Source organism: Triticum urartu, chromosome 1, assembly GCF_003073215.2.
Source record: "Triticum urartu cultivar G1812 chromosome 1, Tu2.1, whole genome shotgun sequence".
Lineage (NCBI taxonomy): Eukaryota > Viridiplantae > Streptophyta > Magnoliopsida > Poales > Poaceae > Triticum > Triticum urartu.
The window spans coordinates 117,297,722-117,308,987 of NC_053022.1; positions in this window are offsets into that span (position 1 = coordinate 117,297,722).

The window sequence follows — 11,266 nt, forward strand, 5'->3', positions numbered from 1 at the left end:
TAGGAAAATTTTGAAATTACTACGTTCCCCAACAGGAATCAAGTTTATTTTGTCCAATGATCTTCATGAAAGTTTTTATTATATCCCTCTTGAATATCTATCACTTTGGGACTAATTTCATATGATGCTTTTATAGCTCAAACAAATCTAAGTGAAGAACGTGAGCATAAAAAATTTCTTCTCTCAAAATAATATAAGTGAAGCATGAGAGAATTTCTTAAAAACACACTAAAGCACACCATGCTCAAAAAGATATAAGTGAAGCACTAGAGCAATTCCATAGCTGAAAAAGATTTAAGTGAAGCATAGAGGGCAATTCTAACATATCATAGCGTAATTTTGGTTCTCTCAAAATAGGTGTATCCACAAGGATAGATGACTTAAAATAAAAGGAAAAAACAAGCAAGGATTCATATCATACAAGACGCTCCAAGCAAAACTCATGATATGTGACGAATAAAAATATAACTCCAACTAAAATACCGACGGTCGTTGGAAGAAAGAGGGGGGATGCCACTCGGGCATCCCCAAGCTTAGTTGCTCGCTTCCCTTTTAGATAATAGCTTGGGATGCCACAGGGCATTCCCAAGCTTAGGCTCTTCTTAATCCTTATTCCTTCATCCATCGTGATCTCACCCAAAACATGAAAACTTCAATCACACAAAACTCAACAAAACCTTCGTGAGATCCATTGGTATAACAAAGCAAATCACTACTATAAGTACTGTTGCAAACCCATTCGTATTTTATTTTTGCATTATATCTACTGTATTCCAACTTTTCTATAGCTTATACCCTCCAATACAAACCATACATTCATCGAAATAAGCACACAACGCAAAGAAAACAGAATCTGTCAAAAACACAACAGTCTGTAGTAATTTGAAAACTTAGAATACTTCTGTCACTCAAAAAATTCTGACAAATTCGGAAAACGTGGGAAATTTGGATGTTAATATTATGCGGAAAGAATCAGTATTTTATCGCGCTTCTGTTAAAAATGAGAATTATTTTTCTTGGTGCGAAAGTTTCTATTTTTTAGAAAGATCAAATTAACTATCACCCAACATGATCCCAAAGGCTTTGCTTGGAACAAAAACTAATTAAAACATAAAAACACAATAATAACAGTAGCATAATTGTGTAAACACTCAAGAACAAAAAGAAAAAGACAAAAATAAATTTTATTCACTGGGTTGCCTCCCAACAAGCGTTATCGTTTTATTCCCCTAGCTAGGCATAATGCAATGGATCTAAGTGTTGTCATGTTTATTTCTAGATCCATAAGATGCCCTCATGATTGATTCATATGGTGGCTTAATTCTTGTTATAGGTAAGTGTTCCATACCCTTCCTTAGTGGGAATTGAAATTTAATATTGCCTTCTTTCATATCAATGACGGCACCAATAGTGCGTAAAAACGGTCTACCAAGAATAATTGGACAAGACGGATTGAAATCAATATCAAAAACAATAAAATCTATGGGCACATAATTCCTATTTGCAAGAATAAGAACATCATTAATTCTTCCCATAGGCTTTTTAATAGTAGAATCCGCCAAGTGCAAATTTAAAGAACATTCTTCAATATTGCTAAGACCAAGCACATCACATAAAGATTTCGGAATTGTGGAAACACTAGCACCCAAGTCACATAGAGCAAAACAATCATAATTTTTAATCTTTACTTTGATAGTAGGTTCCCATTCATCATGTAATTTTCTAGGAATTGAAATCTCTAATTCCAACTTTTCCTACTAAGCTTTCATCATAGCATCAACGATATGTTTAGTAAAAGCTTTATTTTGTTCATAAGAATGGGGTGAATTAATCATGGATTGCAACAAAAAAATAAAATCAATCAAAGAGAAATTATCATAATTAAAGTCTTTGTAATCCAAAAGAGTGGGAACATCACTAGTTAAATTTTTGACCTCTCCAAACCCACTTTTATTAATTTTCTCAACAAGATTTTCACCCTCCGAATTATTGGGACGCCTTCCAGCTAAAGTTAACTCTTCTTTAGTCCCTTTTTCATCAATCTTAATTTGACTAAACAAGGAATCAACAAAAGAAACACCAATCATTTTAAGATCTTCATCACTTCTATGAAAGAAATCACTAGAAAACGTCTTTTCTAAAAACTCTCTTTTTGGTCTAAGCATAGCGGCTCTTTTCTTACTTTCATCCATAGAAACATATAAAGCTTTAATTGATTCCTCAACCTTAGGCACAAAATTTTTTATCTTGAGACTTTCTACATCATGAGAAATTCTATCAATGCTTCTAGACGTATCATCAATCTTACTCAACTTTTCTTCTATCGTAGTATTAAAATTCTTTTGAGCATTGATAAATTCTTTAATATTATTCTCAAGATCAGTGGTGTTCCTATTATTATTATAAGAAGGATTACCATAGTAATTACCACAATTATTAGAGGAATTTCCCGGAAAAGGCCTAGGATTAAATTACCTCTATAAGCATTGTTATTAAAATTGTTTCGCGAGACAAAATTCACATCTACGGCATCACTATTTTGCTCAATCAAAGTAGAAAAAGGCACATCATTAAGATCCATAGGAGTATGTTTATTAGAAACTAACTTCATAAGAGCATCAACTTTTTCACTCAACGAATTTATTTCTTCTACTGAATTAACCTTTTTACTAGTAGGTGCTTTCTCGGTATGCCATTGTGAATAATTAGCCATAATATTATCAAGAAATTTAGTAGCTTCACCCAAAGTAATTTCCATAAAAGTGCCACCCACGGTGGAATCTAAAAGATTTCTAAAAACATAATTCAAGCCCGCATAAAAATTGTGTATGATCATCCAAAGATTTAAACCATGAGTAGGACAATCTCTTAGCATAAATTTCATTCTTTCCCAAGATTGTGCAACATGTTCATGCTCAAGTTGCTTAAAATTCATGATTTGTGTCCTAAGGGAAATAATTTTCACAGGCAGAAAATAGTTAGTAATAAAGGCATCTTTGCACTTATCCCAAGAATCGATACTATTGCGAGGCAAAGAAGAAAACCAAATTTTTGCATGATCTCGCAAAGAAAATGGGAATAATTTCAACTTCACAATATCATTGTCCACATCTTTTTTATTTTGCATATCACATAATTCCACGAATGTGTTAAGATGGGACGCGACATCCTCATTAGGAGTACCGGAAAATTGATCTTTCATGACAAGATTCAACAAAGAGGCATTAATATCGCAAGACTTCGCACTATTGGTGGGAGGAGCAATTGGAGTGCTAATAAAATTGTTGTTGTTGGTATTGGAGAAATCACACAACTTGGTGTTCTCTTGAGTCATCGTGACTACGCAACAAGATTGCACTCAACAACAGATCTACGAGAAAACGGCGAACGAAAAGGAGGGCGAATAGAACGACAAATTTTGTGAAGTGGCGGAGATGAAAACAAGAGGCAAATGGAAAATAATGCAATTGCAAGGAGATGAGATTTGTGATTAGGAACCTCGTAGATGTTGATGATGCTCCCCGGTAACAGCGCCAAAAATTCCTTTTGATTGCGGCTTGAACTACGTTGGTATTTCCCCAAAGAGGAAGGGATCATGCATCACAGCTACGGTAGGTATTTCCCTCAGTGATGAGACCTAGGTTATCGAACCACGCAACACTACGTGAACAACACCTGCACACAAAGAACAAATACTTGCAACTCGACGTGTTAAAGGGGTTGTTAATCCCTTTTGGGTAACGATGCCAGAAATCGTAGAGTTGACGATATAAAAATATGATAGATTGGATAAATAGATCTTGAATAAATGCAAAATAAAATAAAGTGCAGCAAGGTATTTTTGGGTTTTTGGAAATATAGATCTGAAAATAAAAGTGAATAAAAATAGATCTCGAAGGCAAATATAATAAAGAAAAGACCAGGGGGTCGTAGATTTCACTACTGGCTTATCTCGATAAAAATAGCATATGGTGGGTAAACAAATTACTGTTGGGCAATTGATAGAACTTCAAATAATCATGACGATATCCAAGAAATGATCATTATATAGGCATCACGTCCAAGATTAGTAGACCGACTCCTGCCTGCATCTACTACTATTACTCCACACATAGACCGCTATCCAGCATGCATCTAGTGTATTAAGTTCAAGAGAAACGGAGTAATGCAATAAGAATGATGACATGATGTAGACAAGATCTATTTATGTAGAAATAGACCCCATCTTGTTATCCTTAATACCAATGATACATACGTGTCATTTCCCCTTCTGTCACTAGGATCGAGCACCGTAAGATTGAACCCATCACAAAGCACCTCTTCCCATGGCAAGAAAAATCGATCTAGTGAGCCTAAATAAACCAAAGATTCGAAGAAGAAATACGAGGCTATAAATAATCATGCATATAATAAATCAAAAGACTCAATAACTTTCATGGCTAAAAACATAGATTTGATCATAAACTCAAAGTTCATCGGATCCCAATAAACACACCGCAAAAAGAGTTACATCAAATAGATCTCCAAGAGACCATTGTATTGAGAATCAAAAGAGAGAGAGGAAGCCATCTAGCTACTAAATACGGACCCGTAGGTCTACAATGAACTACTCACACATCATCGGAGAGGCACCAATGAGGATGATGAACCCCTCCATGATGGTGTCCAGATTGGATCTATGGTTTCTGGAACTTGTGGTGGCTGGAATTGATTTTCGTTGACTCCCCTAGGGTTTCTGGAATATTGGGGGTATTTATATAGCAAAGAGGCAGTGCGGGAGGCCACCGTGGTGGGCACCCTGGTGGGTTATGCTCCCCTCAGAGCCCCCCTCCGGTACTTCTTTTTCCCAATAGGTGTCTTCTGGTCCAGAAAAAATCTCCAAATATTTTCGCTGCGTTTGGACTCGGTTTGGTATTGATTTTCTGCGAAGTAGAAAACAAGCAAAAACAGCAACTGGCACTGGGCAATATGTCAATAGGTTAGTGCCAAAAAATGATATAAAGTTGCTATAAAATAATTGTAAAACATCCAAGAATGATAATATAATAACATGGACTAATAAAAAATTATAGATACATTGGAGACGTGTCAAACCACCAAAGGTAGAAATGATGAATCGTCTACTTGCCCGAGCTCGACGCGGCCGCATCACTGATATGCAGTTTTGCAGACCTCCAAGGTGGCTAGCCAAGGGTGAAATTGATACCGTTGAACGAATCAGACTGGTACAACACCCCAGACACGCCATCGAACTCTAGATATGGCATCCCCGCACAATTAAGGTGTCGAAGGAGGAAACCATACATGTCATACACTAACCATGAACCCAACACATGATCCATCATCTTCCCGATGTCGTTGATGCAGACCACAATCTGCACCCACTCTTGGACTACCTCCCAAGCGCCGCCGACGCTGGAGAAAACATTGTCGCAGCAACAAACCTTGAGGCCACAAGTCCCTGCTGCTGCCACGCCATCCTTGCTTGAACAAACTCATTTTTAAATCCATCCCCAACCAAAGTACCGATTGCCTTGTTCGGGAAGGATCTAAAGATACTTTATTCAGCGCTGACATCCCCACCAAACTTACTAGAGCCTAAAAATGATCCAGATGCGTGGATATGGCTACCCCCTTACCACCGATGACCAAAGTCATCAGTGGAGGGGAGCCGCAAGAGGAAAGCGATGGAGAACAGTCTCCTCACGAGAAGGCAAGATCGCCTTTCGTTTCTTCAAGAGGAAGAAAGAAAAGCCACAAGAAAATACATACCTCTGTTTCTTGAAAATGCTCTAATTTCCCCTATCAAACACACTTTTAGCAAACTAGTAAGCGTGCGCGTGCAAATGCACGTCTCGACTAATATACAAATATATGTAAAATTAACATGCATAGAAATATATTTTGGTTGCGCTAAAAATATTACAAATCAAAAAAACATTTTCAGGTAGCTTCAAATCCATGGAGCCAAAAATACACTATTTTGTAATACTGCTAATCAATTCCGTTGTGTGCAACTTCCTTGATAATGTATCTGAGCAGGTGCACCAAGAATCGCTTCCTTAGCTGGTTCCCATCATGACTAAGGATAACAAGGTATTATCTTTGGAGTTTTCATATAGTATAATGCCATAATGCAAAACAATGAAACTAACCATGCAAATTGGTAGATTTAGAACTTTCTAGTTCCATGAGAGCATAGAACTAAAGCATAATAACCAAACAAGTTCCTGTAGATAAATTCATTGTCATTATCTTGAGTGTTGCAAAAACTAAATAAGCTGCTTTAATGGTGTCAAAGGCACTCACCTATTTGTGATTTTTTGGAACACAAGCTGGCACCTCGCCACCGCTAGGGGCGCAGCCGAGCAAAGCATGGTTGGTGGCAGTGGTGGCGGGGAGACTTCGTCCTCTCGCACAGGGCCCTAGCGCAGGACGGGGCGGCCGACCTGGGGTGCGGTGCTGGCAGCGGGCGCTGCGGCTTGGTGGGGCGCTGGAGCTATGCAGCGATGGCGGCTTGCTGGCGGAGCGTGTTGGGCGGGCGGGGGCTGGTGTAGCGTGGCTTCGCCAGATCTGGCCGTGTGGCGAAGTGGGCTGTGGGCAGCAAAGGCGACGGACGGCACCATGGTTGTGGTGCAGCGGTGGTCGTCTGTGGCAGCGGCGAGGCTTCGACTGGTTTGGTCGGTCGGCGGCTGGTGAGCAAGGCGATGGTGCGGGTGCCCGTGCTGGCTATGGTGGTGCACACTTGGCGGCTGCAGCCCTGTCAAGATCCGATTTTGTCTGGTGGGCGTGTGGGTGTCGGGCGGCACGAGGGCAGGCTGTGACCTGGTAGGGTAGTGGCGATGATCGTGGACCATGGCGGCGCGCCGGCTGCTGCTGCTGGCGGCGGTGGCTACCGGCCAGCTCGGCTCGGATCTGGCCCATGGCCGCCGGCAGGCTGCTCGGGGCCGACCCTCGGGGTCCTGGTGTGGATGTGGGCTACCACGGTGTGGTGGTAGCTCATGGCGGTGGCCCAGGCCGTTCCACGATGGCGGCTGGTCTTCTCCGGCGTTGGCTTGTCGGTGAGCGGCTCGCGAGCTAGTAGGTTGGTTGCAGCGGCGGCTGGCTTGTTCCAGCGTCAGCTTGCTTGTAGGCAGCTTGAGTTGGCATTTGATTCCTCTCCTTGTTGCTTGGGCGCTACTTTCGTCCAAGGGTTGTCCTTCTCCCAGCTGCGATCCATCGCTCATCTCATGCCTGGTGCGGCAGGACCGATCTCATCTCGCGCACGGTGTAGCAGGATCGAACTTGTCTCGTGCATGGTGCAGCAGGACCGAGCTCATCTCGCGCTCGGTGCTGCAGGACGGGTCGATGGAGGCCAGTTTTGGGCGGCCTATTGGGCCGCTGCACTGGGGCTGCCCAGGGGTGTGAAAGGCGGGACCTTTCCACTCGTCTCTTTGGTTGGGGTAACAACAGATCTCTAGTGAGGTGGTGTCAAGGTCTTGGATGCCAGGGCGGAGGCCCTAGTGGTGGTAGTGTGGTGCTCATGGCTAGAGCTCATGGCTTGGTGTTGCCCGATGGCCATGGCCGTGTGGGCAGCATGGTAGCCGAGGTGTGGCGTTCGATGGCGGTGAGTGTGGGCCGGGGTCAAAACCTTCTCTATCTTCGGACAGACCGGTGGTGGTGAAGCTCGTTCCCTTCTTGAAGGCATCACTGTGGCTCTCACTGCCCGTCATGCGGCTCCATGGGAAACTCTGATCCTCAGATCAGGCGGTGGTTGTGCTCCGGTGTCGTATCCTTCCTGAAAGCGCCGCCTTGGAGCCCATGGTTCATTGTATGCATTTTCATTTCTACGCGGTGGCGTGTTCCCGGTTGAGCCCCCGGTTGCTCTAGTAGTGCTAGGGGTGGTGTTGCTGCGATCAATGCTTATTTATCTGATTTCTTGTATCTGCGTTGGTATTCCACCGAAGAGGAGAGGATGATGTAGCACAGCAATGGTAAGTATTTCCGTTAGTTATGAAACCAAGGTTATAAATCCAGTAGGAGAACCAAGCAACACTATGCAAACAACACCTGCACACAAATAACAAATACTTGCAACCCAACGCGTAAGAGGGGTTGTCAATCCCTCCTCGGTATTGAGATAGATTAAATTGTATGAGATTGGATAAATAGATCTAGCAAAAACATGAAATAAAATAAGTAAAGAAAGAGTACAACAAGGTATTTTTGGGTTTTTGGAAAAATAGTTCTGAGAATAATATGATAGGAAATAGATGCGGGGGTCGTAGATTTCACTAGTGGCTTCTCTCGAGAAAATAGCATACGGTGGGTAAACAAATTACTGTTGGGAAATTGATAGAAGAGCAAATAATTATGACCATATCCAAGGCAATGATCATGTATATAGGAATCACGTCCAAGATTAGTAGACCGAAACGATTTTGCATCTACTACTATTACTCCACACATCGACCGCTATCCAGCATGCATCTAGTGTATTAAGTTAATGGAAAAAACGGAGTATAATGCAGTAAGTGGCATGATGTAGACAAGATCTATTCATGTAGGAATACATCCCATCCTTTTATCCTTAATGGTAATGATACATGCGTGTCATGCCTCCTTCTGTCACTGAGAATAAGCATCGCAAGATCGAACCCATCACAAAGCACCTCTTCCCATTGCAAGAAAAATCAATCTAGTTGGCCAAACCAAACCAAAGTTTTGGAGAAGAAATACTAGGCTATAGAGATTATGCAAATACGATTTTGACAAAGACCCAAATAATATTCATGGATAGATCTAATCATAAACTCACAATTCATCGGACACACTGCAAAAAGTCATTACATCAAATAGGTCTCGAAGAACATCGAGGAGAACATTGTATTAAGGATCAAAAAGAGAGAAGAAGTCGTCTAGCTTCTGCCTACGGACCCGTAGGTCTGTGGTAAACTGCTCACGCATCATCGGAGGAGCACCAATGAAGACGATGAACCCCTCCGTGATCGTTTCCCCCTCCAGCAAGGTGCCGGAAATGGGATCTAGATTGGATCTCATGGTTCTGGAACTTGCGGCGGCTGGAATTGTGTTTTGTCGACTCACCTAGGGTTTCTGGAATATTCGAGTATTTATAGAGCTAAGAGGTGGTGGAGGGGTGCCTGTGGGCCCCACTACCCACCAGGGCGTGCCTAGGGGCCCTGGCATGCCTTGGTGCCTAGTGGGACCCACAGGGCCCCTCTGGTCTTCTTCTTGGGCCTCCTGGGTGTCTCCTGGGCAGAAAAAATTCTCCAAAAAGTTTCGTTGAATTTGGACTTCGATTGATACGGATATTCTACGAAATAAAAAACAAGCAAAAAGTAGCAACTGGCACTAGGCACTATGTCAATAGGTTAGTCCCAAAAAATTGATATAAAGTTGCTAGTAAATGAATGCAAAACATCCAAGATTGATAATATAATAGCATGGAACAATCAAAAATTATAGATACATTGGAGACGTATCAGTATTCTGCCTTGGGTGTGTGCGTGTGTTGCAGTGGCGTGCGTTTGTACCGGGTTGTTATCGATCGTTGCTTTATATATAAAGTGGGAAGAAAGCCTTTTTGGTCATCAATGATGCCAATAAAAATATCATCATTCCATTTGGGATGGGATACTTTGAATGCTTGGTTTAGGTATGCGATACTTTGGAGTTGCAATGCATATGTAAAGTCATGAATCATCTTAAGCTCCACTGAGGAAACATATATGCCAAGGGAGTCCAATACAGAGATAGTTTTGGCATGTTGGTCAATGACGAACAAGATAAATTGATCAAGGGAAGCATATGGAAATACAATATGCAAATAGTATGTATTAGAAAAACTAAAGAAAAGTCAATCATGGCAATACAAAGAATAAGGAACCAATATTACCAATCTTCATGATGAAGTGCTATAGTCCGTCCCAGGCCAACTATGAAGAAGTTTTGTTGAGGACTAAATATTCGGCGTTGTGCGTAGTTTGGAACCCCTGCGGACCTTTTGGTATAGAGCACACATGCTCTGGAGTAAAACTATCCTTAGTATTATAATTACTAATACTTCATGATACCATATGCTAGCATCTTTTCTTAGAGCTTCCGTGGAGATTTGATTTTTCATATTTCTAGATCCTATCTATTTCATTATTCTTCTTTCACGATATTATCTAGTTGATACTCTATATAAGCATGATAGGTAAATTTCCTTTTTTTACATGAAGAACAACATATTTGTGTTCTGTAAAATAAAGTCAAATAAGAATTGTTACTGATTGTGTCATTCGTATCAAGTTCCAACGATGTTTGGTCGAGTGATTCTGCCTTGTTCGAAACAACCATGATCCTCAATTGGTGGGGGGCGATAGTCTCCATCGTCCTTTAGAAAGATTGTCTTACGTACTATGAAGATTGTTAGCTGAGGGAGATATGTGCGCGGCTTGACAAAGGATGACTGGATGAGGAAGGCTTCTTGCGTGTACGTTCTGCAAAATCAACCTCTATGGATCAAACACATGTAAGAACACACTGATGAGAAAGGCTTCTTGTGTGTCACAGTATGCATGCGACCAGGGTGTATTCACTCATGGTACATGTCACCTTGTCCCCTAAATATCCTGCATTCATCCTCATCATCACACAATGGTTGATCATCTTGTATGTTGTGTAAGGATTCTAGGAAAGCAAAAGAACTAAATCAACTAAACACAATGAATGTCAGCATTATTATGGTACTATAAATTATATTATGATAATGGTTCATGAATAATGAAAGACAATATACCTTCCACTTCAGCAGATGGCTCTGTAGGCTCAAATATTCTAGCTGCATTGGACGCTTCATCATTGTTGTTGCCACCTGGATGTACACCATGCAAAGTTATGTTCAAAGTTGAGTATCAGATGGCAAATGCACTCAAGTATAATGCAAAATAGAGCTTTGATAAAAAATGAAGTTGAATGGACTACAATGATAGAAAACATACCACTACTGTTGTATTGTCCAAATGGTTGGCCATATATGTATGAAGGTGTACTCGGTGAGGGGATCGCAAATCCATTTGTTGCCTTAACAATGTCATATTGGTTAGATAATGGCACAACATGTACTATTCCCATCTTATATGCATGCTTTCTATGCAACACAATATCTTATTCTTTTGGCGTCAACTCTGCATATTTATCTTTCATACATCGTCGTTTCTTCTCAGAAGATGTAGCTGAAACCGATACACTGTCAATATACTAAAAAGATATGAATCATAAT